Source organism: Myodes glareolus, chromosome 14, assembly GCF_982192425.1.
Source record: "Myodes glareolus chromosome 14, mMyoGla1.1, whole genome shotgun sequence".
Lineage (NCBI taxonomy): Eukaryota > Metazoa > Chordata > Mammalia > Rodentia > Cricetidae > Myodes > Myodes glareolus.
This window is the reverse complement of record NC_142039.1, coordinates 24,279,432-24,293,572: the sequence shown is the minus strand read 5'-3', so window position 1 is coordinate 24,293,572 and position 14,141 is coordinate 24,279,432. Positions and strand designations below refer to the sequence as shown.

General features: G+C 37.1%; 1 long non-coding RNA gene across 1 annotated transcript; it reads left to right on the top strand.

The window, feature by feature from the left end:
- On the top strand, positions 1–3,093 carry LOC148119773 (uncharacterized). Its single transcript, XR_015734831.1, has 2 exons — positions 1–145; positions 1,836–3,093. It is a non-coding gene; the product is annotated as an uncharacterized LOC148119773 (long non-coding RNA).
- Positions 3,094–14,141: the final 11,048 nt, after the last annotated feature.

Genomic DNA, 14,141 nt, shown 5'->3' with positions numbered 1-14,141 from the left:
CTCTGTATCTGTGTGTGTGTGTCTTGTGCTTTAACCCCTAGGACAATATGAAACTTGTGGGATATGGGTGGCGTGGAAGGACGGCCCCTACAGATGGAGGCCCCTCTGGGATACAAAAAAAAAACAGCCACGAGTTTCTAAAAAGGTAAACCTATGGGGTCACCCTAAAAAAAAAAGATTAACCAAAAGGGTATATTGGGATTTTAAAATGTAAGTATCTCTGTTCTTGTTTGGAACTGGGAGGCCTATTGAGGTCAATTGACAGTGCTTTTGGAAAAGCACCAATATTTTAAGGTAGATGACACCACATGAGAGTTCATTAAGACAGTTTGCTTCTTGAGGTGATATTTTGCCTAATTTTTATGAGAGAATTCAATCCCTGGCTTTGCTAGCACGGGGCTTTAATTTTGGTTGAGGAGAAACAGGCTGCTGGATGGCGCAGGGGAAAGCGCAGCCGCCAGGCCCTGCCTGTGAATGGCGGGGCCATTTCAGACAGGCCAAGAAGGGTAAACACAGCGGTGTGCCGGTACATTCAGCCGCGGGTGCAAACTCGTTCGGGAGGCACATCCGCACTCACCAGACACAAAAAGGCAGTCGCACGGCTTCCTCGCCCAAGGCAGCCAATGAACGGCGGGCTGCAGGTACCTGGGGCAGGGCTATGCCGGTTGTGGCTGAGCCCGAACAGACAGATAAATAAGAGAGTGCTAGGCGCCTCACAAACTCCGACACCTCCCGGGCGGGGGCTACGGGAAAAAGGTGCAGGGCACACAGGGCACGGCTTTATTGGTGGGCACCTGGGCTGGCTTGGAGGGCTTGCCTGGACTACAGAGGCAACGGAAAAAAGCGACAATAGCAGGCCTTGATGGTATAAAAAATAGTTAAATTCCACCTGCCAAATCTCAGGTGACAATTTGCAGCCAAGTGGAAGGGTCTATGTCCCGCCCCCCTGCTGTGCAGCGCAGCTTAGGCAATTTTAAGTAAAGACTGTGATAGATTCAAAGGTTTTACAGACCCAAAAGAGGTTAGCTAAATCTTGGGATGGTTTGTTGCCTAATTTTCTAAAAGTCCAAACTGTGCCAGTTTGCATTTCCACCAGTGGTGGAGGAGTTTCTCTTAAGAAAAAGTTATGAACAATGTTTGATCTTGATCATGTTTTAGGGATAAGGTAGAGTCAAGAGTTATTTTGATTCACACTTCTCCTATGATTAAAGATGTTATGTTTGAGGATTTTTAAAATGTCTTTCAGTCATTTTAAGTTTGTCTATTGAGAGTTTTCAGTTTAGGTTTGTTACATATATTTTTATTTGATTAATTGCTCTTTGGAGGACTAATTTATGAAGTCCTAATATTTTTTATATGGATTGATGACTAATAAAGATTTCCATATCTATAGCCGGATATGTCGATCCTATTAATTATTTCTCTAATGTTGGCAGGAGGCAATATGCCCCCATAAAGATAATTTTTATAATCCTGTCCAGTTATGTAAATGCTCATGTGCTGGATCAGATAATTATGTTCTGCCCCTGGAAAAGTTCCAGGTGGAGCTGATTCTAAAAGATGTTTTGAGGCTGATCATTCAGCCCAATTCAAGACCTGCTATGATGGTACAGGCCAATAAAAAATAATATTTTGAGATTGACAATTCAGCCTATATTTAGGCCAGTTGCTATGGCACAGGCCAATAAAATTTGCTGTTTGGAGCAGAGACCTTCAGGTCTCTAAGTTCAAGACCAGCCTACTTCCAGTACTGACTGTGCTAAATTTTTACACTGAGTTTTTTAGTACTCTTAAATGTTAATTTGGGAAAAGAGTTTTGTTTATGTTTTTTCTAGGAATGCTGACATGCATCTGGGTACTATTCATGCTGTGGATTCATCTGTCCAGAGGCCTGAGGACAAAGTCTCTGCTATGGAGCTGTCTGACCTGATTGCTGCGGAGCTGGCGGGTTCCTGAAAAGTGATCCAGCTCCTCCTACCCTTGTTCTATCAGTTATTGCTGTACTGTTATTGCTGTACATTGCTATATTGTTATTGCTGTACAATTGCTGTACTGCTGGATTTCCTCTTGATTTGTCAGTTATTGCTTGCTATCAGTTTTTCTTATCCTGTCAGCTATTTCTGCTGAGCACTATGGGTATCTTCAAGGCAGGTTGCAAAATGCCATGGTTGTTCAAATTAAAAATTGGATACTGATTTTAATCTTGACAGATTGGATATGGTTTTTTGACCTTTGCTGGTCACAGAATAGGATCTTTACTGTTTTTCATGGTCCCTGAAATACAAAATTTACTAATTGGCTGTCATTTATTCTAGTTAGCTTTCCAGGGACCTTACACCAGTGCTATTGAGACCTTACTTAAAGGGGCTCTATTCTGAGCAGAGTTTTCAGGATTGTGCCAAAGCACAATCTCCTTTGGGAATGCTTGTATATGCTGGAGCATGACATTCATGATCTCATGAAGCTGGAGTCAGGACTACTCAGGTCAAGTCCTTTTGGCATTCACCTCAAAATATCTTTCAGCATAATCTGGCTGGACTCAATGTATGACTAGTAACCAAAAACGGGTAAGGATTGAATGGGAGGAGACTCTGACCTAAAACAGAAAGGTATTTTGACCTGGAATACTTTTTCCACGACGGGTAAAGAGTCTGCCTGGCCATCACCACCTAAGACAAGGTGCTAGTCATCATATTTTATATAAAAGGGGGACTTGTGGGACCCTGTCCTCCCTGATCCTCGAGACCAAAATACTGGATGCATATAATGTTTACACTAACCAGCTAAGCTTCCTGCTAGTTCTGTCCTTGGTTCTGCTACAGCCTGGTACATTAGCCTGAGGGATCTATTTTACTTTAAAATGGTAATTTCTCAACCTGCCTCAAAGAAGCTCAGGCGCCAAGGCCCATCTAACCTGTCTGACATTGTCTTATACCCTCGACCACCTGCCTGGGAAAAAACTCCCACAGAGGCCAGTTTCCCCAGCCCCCTCTGGGTGGGAGGAGTTTTCCTTACTGGGGCCAAAGGTATTTTAACCCTGGATTTAGTTGAATAAAGGGGCATTCTCTTCTTGAGGATGACTGGAACTCTGTATCTGTGTGTGTGCGTCTTGTGCTTTAACCCCTAGGACAATATGAAACTTGTGGGATATGGGTAGCGTGGAAGGACGACCTCTACAATTCTGTCAATTACCTAGGTTATAAAATAAGTTTGCAGAAAATTAGGACACAAAAGGCACAAATTAGGAGAGACCAGTGGTGGACTCTTAATGACTTTCAAAGATTCTTAGGAAACATTTCCATGCTATTACCAGCTGTTGGGATAACACCAGATTTAATAGTTCATTCAAACAAAACCTTTTATGTGGATAATGACCTGAATAGTCCCAGAGAATTAACAGCTGAAGCAGAATAGGAATTGACAATTGGTGATTAGAAATTACAGGAGGTACATGTGGACAGAGTGAATCCAAATCTTAATTGTATTCTAGTCATATTCTCTTCCAGAATTTCTCCAACAGGAAGTTTAATGCAACAGAAAGAAATTATCTTAGAATGGCTCTTTTTAACACATAAACCAAGTAAATAATTAAAAACTTATGTGGAAATAGGCTCTGAATTAATTATAAAAGGTAAATTGAGACTTCATCAATTACCAGGTAGAGATCCAGCAGAGATCATAGTGCCTTTTAGTACTGATGAAATTAAAAAGTTATGGGAAGACAATGAACCATGGCAAAGAGCTTGTGCTAATTTTTTGGATACATTAATAGCAATTATCCCAAAAGTGATAGACTTAAACTTATAAAAAGAACTTCTTGGATTCTTCCCTGAATTGTACATGATGCTCCAATAACTGGAGTCTGTACATTTTTTACTTATGCAAATAAATCATTGAAAGCAGGTTACAAATCAGATGAATTAAATAAGGTGGAAAGAATCCCTTATAATTCTATCCAGAAGGCAGAATTATACACTATTCTCACGGTGTTAAGGGATTTTAAAAGATTCACAATATGCAGAAAGAGTTGTCTTGCATATTGTAACCACTGTATTTATACCAGATGATACAGAATTGACTTTATTATTCATCCAGGTGCCAGATATAATCAGTAATTAGCTTTGTCCTATATACATAACACGCATCCAATCCCATACGTGTCTGCCAAGTCCTCTAGAACAATGTAATGCAGAAATTGATCAATTATTGATTGGAAATATGTTGCAGGACTCAGCACTTCATAAAAAACATCATGTCAATAGCAAATGCTTTAAGAAAGCATTTACTATTACATGGAAACAAGCTAATGCCATTATAAAGAGATGCCCTACTTTCTCTTTCTATAACCAAACACTGTTACCTGCAGGAACTAACGTAAAGGGTACTCAAAGGATAAAATCTTGCAGATGGATGTGTATCACTTTGTAGATTTTGGAAATTTAAGGTATGTACACTATACCATTGACACTTATTCAGGTTTCAGTGGATAACTGTTTTAAGTTCAGAAAAGACTGATTCAGTAATGACTCACTTATTAGAAATTATGGCCATCATGGCTATACCTGAACAAATAAAGATAGATAATGGTGCAGTGGATGTCTCGAAGAAAATGAAACCATTTTTTGCTTATTATACTATTTAGCATATTACAGGTATACTGCACAATCCTATAGGTCAGGCAGTTATAGAAGGATCAAATTGAACTATAAAGGATGTGTTAAACAAACAGAAAGGGGTAGAAAATGACCCCATAAATAAATTATCATGCTTTATTAACCTTGAATTTTCTTAACACTAATGAGAAAGAACAACAGCAAGGAGGGAAATTGGTTAATAGGAAAGTTTTCTGAATTAAATCAACTGGTTTATTTCAAAATGGGGAAATTTTATAGGCTAAGGGATCTCTTTGAAAAAAAGGGAAAATTGTACAATAGATAATAGATTAGTATGAGCATACTCATACCAATAATAATAGTGAGTAATAGAGTGAATACTTGTGAGTTATTATTTATAGGCAATTAGATTGGTATAGATTGTTGTATATTGATACAAATTAAATTTTATTGAATATTATATGCATGAATGCTTCTATCTCTGCTTAAATCACATTTATATGTTGATATATATTTATCATATTGCAATGTACATTTCTACCTCTAATCAAGATATTTATACATTGTTTACATTTTGAGGTCATTGTCTGCACTTGTTGCACATTTATTGTATAATATTCTAATATGAACTTTTAGTCTTTAAGTTATATAAGTATTAAGATTTATAGATCAAGAGTCATCAATTTTTGTCATACTGATAGACTAATAAGGTTCTTTTTTTTAAAGAATTATTTGTTTATTATGTATATACTGTTCTGTCTGCATGTATACCTGTAGGGCAGAAGAGGGTACCAGATCTCATTATAGATGGTTGTGAGCCACCTGTGGTTGATGGGAATCATACTCAGGACCTCTGAAAGAGCAGTTGGTGCTCTTAACCTCTGAGTCATCTCTCCATCCCATGAATAGGTTCTTTAGATACATAGAGATTATATTCTGCATAGATAGGTAATCTTCAACCACTTCAATGAGCTGTAGAATATAGTGTTAAGTAAGTTAGGGTTCTCTTGAAGTGAGACATGATTGCTCCTGGCAGCACCGATTTATTTCTGAGACAGTATTTAGCACTAAAGACACTCCACTTGGAGCTTGTTTGCTTCTTGGCCAAACTGGCCTTTGGGAACAACTGGCCATGCCTCAACCACCAGCAAGGCACATGGTATACACAAATGGAAAAGCATGACATTTAAATGTTGCCAAGACAGAGTAACATGGTTTTAGAAAATTTCCTGCCTCTGAATATGGTATGTCAGTTATTCTAGGTCTTAGCCAAAGTTGGTTGCTTCAATGTTGCGAATGAGACCTTTGGTGATTGCCCAGGTAGCAGGTTGTCTCTGTCATTTGTGGCACATTTTTGGAAGTTTCTTCATTGCACTTCCTGATTACTCAAGTAATATTATTTTCCTTCTCAGATCTTCGATGGGGTTGAAGACTAGATAGTTGTAGTTAATTTCTTCTCATGATTTGGTCAAGTTATTTGTTATACAAGACTTAAACTAGTTATGATAGGCTAATTATTGAATACATGTGTTCTTATTGTATATAATTTTGTATTAGGCTTAGAACTCTATTATTTAAACCAAAGGTGGAGGTGCTGTAGAAAGTCTTACAGCCAGTGTTTACCTGCCAACTGGGGTGTGGCCTCTTAGACTTATTATGCTAATGTACAGCATGAGTCCGGCCTCTTTTCTAGCTGCGGGATTCGGTTTCAGATTTTCATTTCAGCAGAGAATTCTGATTTGTGAGTCTACCGCTAAATAAATGTCTATTTCTCAATTGTGAGCTAGTGTGGCATTTCTTTAAGTATCCTACCACATAAACCTCTACTAATGAATCAAAAACTAATGAAATGATTAAATTGCTGAACAAAAAAAAATCTATCAGTAGTGTACAAGAAAAATCAGTAATATGAATAAATTTCAAGAGGAAACAAATTTTGAGAATAAAAAACAAATTGAAATGTTGTAATAAAATAAAATATACAGTCAAAATGTACAAAACTTGTAAGACAAAAAATAAAATAGAATATCAGAGATAGGAGACAAAGTTGCCAAAATGCTACATTCAGATATAAATGAAGTGCAAACTAGAGTGATCATAACATTCTAGAAATTAAAAGAACAAACATGAGACTCCATTTGACAGAAGGAGTTGAGATCAGCATTAAAGGCATACAGAATCTACTCAATGAAGTTATAAAAGAAAATCATTCAAATCTAGAACATTCGAACACAAGGGACATTTAAACCTCCAGGAGACATAAACAGGCAAGAAGCTGACCATGACACACTGTACTTGAGATGCCAAGACAACAAATGTAAAAGCTGCAACTGAAAGCTGCCACTTCACTTTTATACAAAAAACCATCAGAATAACATCAGACCTATGAGAAGAAACTGTAAATCCAGAAGAGTATGAGAGCTATTTCAAGCTTTGAAGTAAATAGTGCCTAACCAAGAGAAACAAAATATTCAAAGGCCAGTACAAATTAAATTCATGACCATAAGTCAGCACTCGAGGAGATCCATAATACTTGCTGCGTAGAGAAACCCTAGGGAGCTTTTCAGTAAGTAATTAAGGTAAGGGCTCAAGAACTCAAAGAGCCTAGAAAATGAGGTAAGACAGACAAATGGAATTGGAAGAAACTTAAAAAGTTCTTCGTAGCAAGGAAGAAAACTGGCAGAGTAAAGGGTTGTCTAACAGAAAGGGAGAAAATCTTCCCCAAGAATACATCTGATAGACTATTCATATGCAGAAATTTTAAAAGTTCATTAAATTAAACACCAAAAAGTATTTAATTAATGAAAGTGAAATAGAACTGACCAAATAGATTTCAAGGAATAAACATAAAATCCCAATAAATTTTTTAAAAATGTATTTGCCATCCCTATTCATTAAGGACATGAAAATGCAAACTACACTGAGATTCCCTCTGACCCCATGGAAAATGGGTATTTAAAAAAATGCTGACAAGCATCAGGAAACCCTTATATACAACTATTGCAATTGTGACTTACAGCAGTTTGTTTCTAGTTCAGTAGGGAGATTAAAAATAAACTACTAAAAATAGATCAAGCATGTGATCCCTCAAATTCACACCTGTTTGTAAACTGAAGAAACCTTGAGTCAGCATTCCACAGAAGCACTTGTACACCCGTAGTGTTTGCTTGATGAACTGATGAATGAATTGAAGAGGACATGGTATACATACACAGTGGAATTTTATTGGGCCATAAAAAAGGAATAAAGTATGTCACCTTCAGGAAAATAGATGAAACTGAGATTGCCATATTATATTAAGCACATAAGCCAGACTTAGAAAAACAAACATACTTGCTTTCTCTCATATGCAGAATTTTGATTTCAAGTAATGAACCTATTATATAACATATCATATCATATAGAGAAAGATAATTCAAAGTCAATTAAACTATCCCTTTATCACACAACTAATTGTTCTGTGTAAAATAGCTGAATAAATACTTCTTCCCAGTCTGGGTAACGCTTCACTTTGGTCATGTCATTTCTGAGGATCAACTTTACCACTTGAAACCCAACACTGAGAGAGACACATGTGAGTCCACTTAGCCCAGGTCCAGCATCCAGTGAGAGTATTTGGGGCTACTCCACAAAAATGCAGTATGGCTCATGTATCTTGTCTTCATTAACATTTAATTTCTCTTAATATGGCCTTATTGGAAAGAAGAAATATTTTCTGACTCCATGTAAATAGAGAATTTACCACCATCCCATTGCAATCAATATCGAAACCAGAAAGACCATAAGCAGTAGTATACACCGGATAATTGTATTTTTCTGCAAAGCTGGATAAATGGTACCCAGACTATTCGATAGGTGATGACATGATCAGACTCTGAGGCTGAACAAGCCCTAACCACCTTGCCTCCTGTTCATTTACTAGTTCTGGCATGAAGAAACTGAGATCCCGAAGCAGGTGACTGGGTAAAGCAATTGAGTCCGCACTCATTTAACACCCATTTCCCATGGATCTTGCAACACCAACACCACTACTCTTGCTTCACATAGTTCCACAAACTGACATGTGGAATTTATCTCCTGTCACTCTTTTAGATAAACCAATGCTGTTTCTTTTTTTCCTTCCCAAACACATAAATAATTTCATCTAAAACTGTTTCTGGGTTAAACCGATAACAGGGGGTGAACTGAGGTTAAAGCAGTAGTCTACCACATGTACCACTGAGTTTGAAACCATCTGCTTATTTTATGAAAATTAAAATATCTAAATATATCATGAGAAAGATATTTATCTTTTACTATGATTCTTTTTCAAATCTTAAAATCATAGTAAACTATGCAATATATTTATTTATTGGATAAGTTACTATTTTTAGACTAGGATACATTAGTCCCTGTTTTCTTGGTGACATTTTTTGTCACTATGACACTCTTGTCTTATCTTTGTATGTGGATGGGACAACTTGTGTTAGAATGTGCATAATATATTCATGAACATGTGTGTAACTGTGCACACATGCCTCGAAATGGAGAATAAAGGACAACCTCAAGAGCTAGTTCTAGCTCCATAACTTCTGCCTTGGTTGAGACAGATCTTTTGCTGTTCACTGCTTAATATGCCAGACTGGCTCACCCACAAACATCCAAGGATTTATTCTCATGTCTGTTTCCTATCCCACTATAGAGACATGGGGATTGCAGACACAGGTTGCCATACAGGTTTTACAGGAATTCCAGTGGTCAAAACTCAGATCTTATACTTAACACATCAAACATTTTACCCACTGAGCCATCTCCCCAGCACATGAAGCCTCTTCTTAATCAGACATTCTTTAAAACAGTCAGATGTCTTATACTATGCACACAGTAAAACACACAGAGACAGCATTAGAAACAGGACAACTGTTGTTTCTCATTTTTGACTCTTAAGAGCTAAATTGAAAATTGAAAAGAAACAATTATATCAAATTTCTCTTTAACAAATATATTTTGCTTTGTAAGAGTTTTGCTGAATCATGATGTGGAGTTAGAGCACTGTGTAATAAAAAGGACAGTGTAGCAGTGTACTGATTAGATGTAGAATGATTAACCACTGTTGGAAATCATAGGCCAAAGGTACAGACAGAACCTTAGGACTCATTATATCTTTCACTTGTTATACAACTATGAGAATCTTTGAGTATGGTCAAAATGCAGAAGATTATTTCCTTTAATGTGTGACCTTGATCAAAATTATTCATTGAAGAGGAATTTGGAAGCAGTTCATGGTTGTAAATTTTAGAGGACTTAAATAGAATTTGAAATATTTGTGTTAAAATACCTTAAAATAATTGTAAGTGAAGCCTAAAGAATTCATATTAATATAAAATGTTTAAATAAGGACTAAGGATTTGTGCATTTCTCTCAAAGAGGGGGGGATATGTTAGCATCCATACTGTCGTATGATTATTTGACATAGGTAATAAAAAATGGAAAGACTGGAATTTTTAAGCAGTCTATTTCTGAAAGTTTGGAGTGTGGTTACTTAATGTCCTACGTGCTTTTCAGTAATTGTAAGAAAATTTTATTATTTCAACTCTAAGAACAGCTCTTTAAAAGCAAGTCAGGCGAGCTGACAGAAGTAGAAATATTCTACTTGGTATGCTGTACCAAATGGTCAGTCCCTGAAGCATATATGGAACTTTCTTCAGACTCAGAGAAAGGTATTTATGTATTTAGAAATATACATGTATGAGTGTGTATTCTATAATTAATTTTAAAGGCCATAAATTTGAAAGAGACCAGAGAGGGGTATATAGAAAGCTTAAAGAAATGAAAGGGGAATTGGACAAGGATATAGACATATATATATATATATATATATATATATATACACATACATATATAAATAACTTTATTTCAACTTCACTTAATAACACTAACCATAATTTAAAGGTCTTTGAGCCTATTATTCGTGATCCTAGAGAAGCTAAATAAGAAGACGAACCTGATGAAGATTATTTAGCTATCTGCCAGGAGGTAGGAAATAGTCAAGAGTCCCAGGTAACCTTGGGTGCATGGGGGGGGGGAGGGTTGTTGGAAGGGGAGAGGGTTAGAGAGAAGGGAGTAGGGGAGGAATGGAGAAAGCTCGGTTGACCGGGATGGGGGGAAGGGAGGAAGGATGAATATGGGATCAGGGAAGAATATATTTCAACTAAGGGAGTCATTTTAGGGTTTATAGGAAACTTGATTATATATGGGATCCCAGGTCCAAGGAGAGATCCCCAGATTGTTCTCTGGACAGAGGAGAGGGTGCCTGAACCGGCCTTGGCCCATAACCATACTGATGAATATTTTGCTTATCACCATAGATCCTTCATCTGGCGGTGGATGGCGATACAGACGGAGACCCACATTGGAGCACCGGACTGAGCCCCCCAAGGTCCAAATGAGGAGCAGAAGGACGGAGAAAATGACGAAGGACTGCGAGGGATGCTATCACCCACTGATACAAGGGGTCGAATCTAATGAGAGTTTACCAAGGGCAGTTGGACTGCGACTGAACGAGCCCGTGATCCAACCAGATTCTCTGAATGTGGCCGGATTCTCTGGATGTGGCTGGCCCGGAGTCTTTCTGAGAAGCCATTGACAATGACACTGGGACTAGTTTCCTCTGCATATACTGGATTTTTGGGATCCAGTCTGTTTGGATACTCACCTTCCTGGACCTGGAGGGAGGGGGGACGAACTTGAACTTCCCACAGGGCTGGAAACCCTGACTGCCCTTAGGGACAAAGAGGGAGGAGGAGAGGGAGAGGGGGAGTGGGAGGGTGTTGGGAAGAGGGGCGTAAATGGAAACTTTTATAATTTAATAAAATTACTTAAAAAAAATAACACAAACTCAGTTTTCTTCTGTCTATTTTACTACATTCTTATTCTTTTTAAAGTCCTCTAGCCTTCTCTCATAAATGTAAATATAGATTATTGTAACTTCTGAGTACTCTTTGGATGGACTACAGTACACTGCCTCAATTGTCAATCTCCCTGGAGATATGAATATTTTTTTTAAATCTTGGCACCCAGTTGATCTATGTAGACATTGTACTATATACCTACATATCTGTTTGAAGGCCCTGGGCACAGAAAAAGAACTACTGTGCTCCTTGGATGGCAATTTCAAGGTCCTACTGCATCCTACTCACAATCTACATTGGTTAATGTTCCTCATTTTAGAGTCTTGAAAATATGGGGATAATTTGGAAGCAAATTTAAACAAAATTTAAATGAGATTACAACATAAAAACTGTTATGCCTGTAACCAAAGATCTTTATTATAAAGAGTTTTTATAAATTATCAAAATTCTCATAATCTTATACTATTAACTCTTAGGTCTTCCTTTGTGCCTAAAACTGTGTCACATCTGAACTGAATTTATGGGTGAAGTTTTATATATACAATATAGTAATGAATTTTTAATATCTAAGAATTAATAGGACAGCAATTATTCCGGTGTACATGGCCATCACTTTATTATATACATAAAACTCCATCCATAAGCCCTTTTAACTGTGAGGAGGGCTCTCTCTTGTGTTGTGATCAATCATAACTTTACTATTTTCACATTGGGCTGTTTTGACAGATGTCAAAGAATAAATTTAGTGACTCAAAGATGAAGACCAAGGCCTTGGTGGTCTTCTAGTCATTAAACATTATTTCTCATGCTTTATCAAGCTTTTGAGTTGCCTAATGTAGAATTGTTTTCCATGTTCTCAAACTGATCAGTTCCCATGTAAGTCTAAGTGTTCACATTAATCTAAATTATGAGCTCAGGAACAGGTGAGTAGATTCGGATCATTCTCTCTATCATCTGTTATTCACAATTTTATTTTATTTTGTGGGCATAGGTACAGCCTTGTTTCCAACTTTTTTTCAACTTCATGAGAAGGTAAAAATTCCTCTTTGACACACATCTGCCACTACAGTTTTTCCACACATCCAAAAACACCTAGAATTTCAGAACCTTTGCAAATCCATAATGAGATTAAATGCCCCGTGAATCTAAATGAAGAACAAAATATTGAGTAACAGGGGCTGGAAAGATGGCCTAGAAGTTTGGAGTCATTGCTTCTTTTTCAGAGGACTTAGCTTAGATTCCTAACACACACATGATCGAATTATAACCCTTTGTAATTCCAGTTCTAAAGAATGAATACCGTCTTCTGAGCTCCCTAAACACCTGACATTCATGTGGTATACAGACATATATGCAGACAAATACACGTAACACAAAATAAAAATTTGTTTAAAAAACATATTGAGTGTTAGTAAACAAGAATTAATATGAAAAAGGTAATGATATACTAAAAAGCACTCAATTATCTCCTAAAATATTAAATTCTGGACAGCTTTCTAAGCATTGTGAAAAGGTTGTTTGTCATCATTTAATCAGCTGTTCAAATGCAAAGAAAATAAAATTTATCTTCTATGGTACACAAAGATTCTGTGGGAAACTTGCTAGCTAATGCCAACTGCTATTTATGAAGTTAGGCTTCATGTGAGAATGGAAATATGAACTAAAAATCATGTATTTGATATATTGGGAACTATAAGCTTAGATGCTACAACTGTTTTGAATTAAAAATTAAATGGTAACTGTTGACGCCAAGACCACATGGTACCATGCAGGCTGTTCTTCCCAGTGTGAGATATAAAACACAGTAAAACTACCTATTTGAGGATCCTGTTGTTACTAATTGTTGCCTCTTTATTTGGTTTCTGTAGATAGCCGACCCCTTAGCAGAACCTATATGTCAGTTAGCCTAGGTTACATGGGGTTTCTCATGTTCCCATGTGAAAACTTGATGTTTGCTACTCCAACATGGTGTTGATATCTTTACACACTAAATTTTCAGGCATTCACAGACCACACTGACCAATGTATCACAATTCTTATAAGTATTTCTAAATGTATTAAAATTAAAGTTGGTTCTTTGTTTATTTTTTTTCAAAAATAATGCAAGGAATAACTCTGCTGCATCAATGGATTAACTTTGTGAAAAACTCCTTTTGTTTTCAAGATCTGATTATATTTCTAAAAAAGAAAGAAAAGAAAAAGAAAAAAGTTCTGAAAAAACAAACTTGGCATTATTTCTAGGTAAACCTATGATCGACTGAAGTCTCCCATCCTGAGTTTAAAGGTGCTCCTACGCTGGTTCTCATGTCCCCTCTTTAGCCTAACCTATTTCAGAGATGCTTCACTCTCCAGTTCCGAGACTCTGATGCTAAGCAACTAGAGAGAGTCTGGGAATTGTTGGTCAACCTTCCTATGGGTGTCTCATCTTCCAGACTGAGAATCACAGAATGTGTGCAGAATTTTCTTGTTGACTCAGACCTAGAGGACCGCTGACTCATAGACAACTGCTGAGAGTCATTCCCTCGTCTGGAAAAGTCACATAGCCCAAGTCTGAAAGGTTTATAAATTGGAAATCATCATCTCCAAATACCAACCACAGACTTCCAACAAAACCAGTTTTGTGTCATAATGATTCATT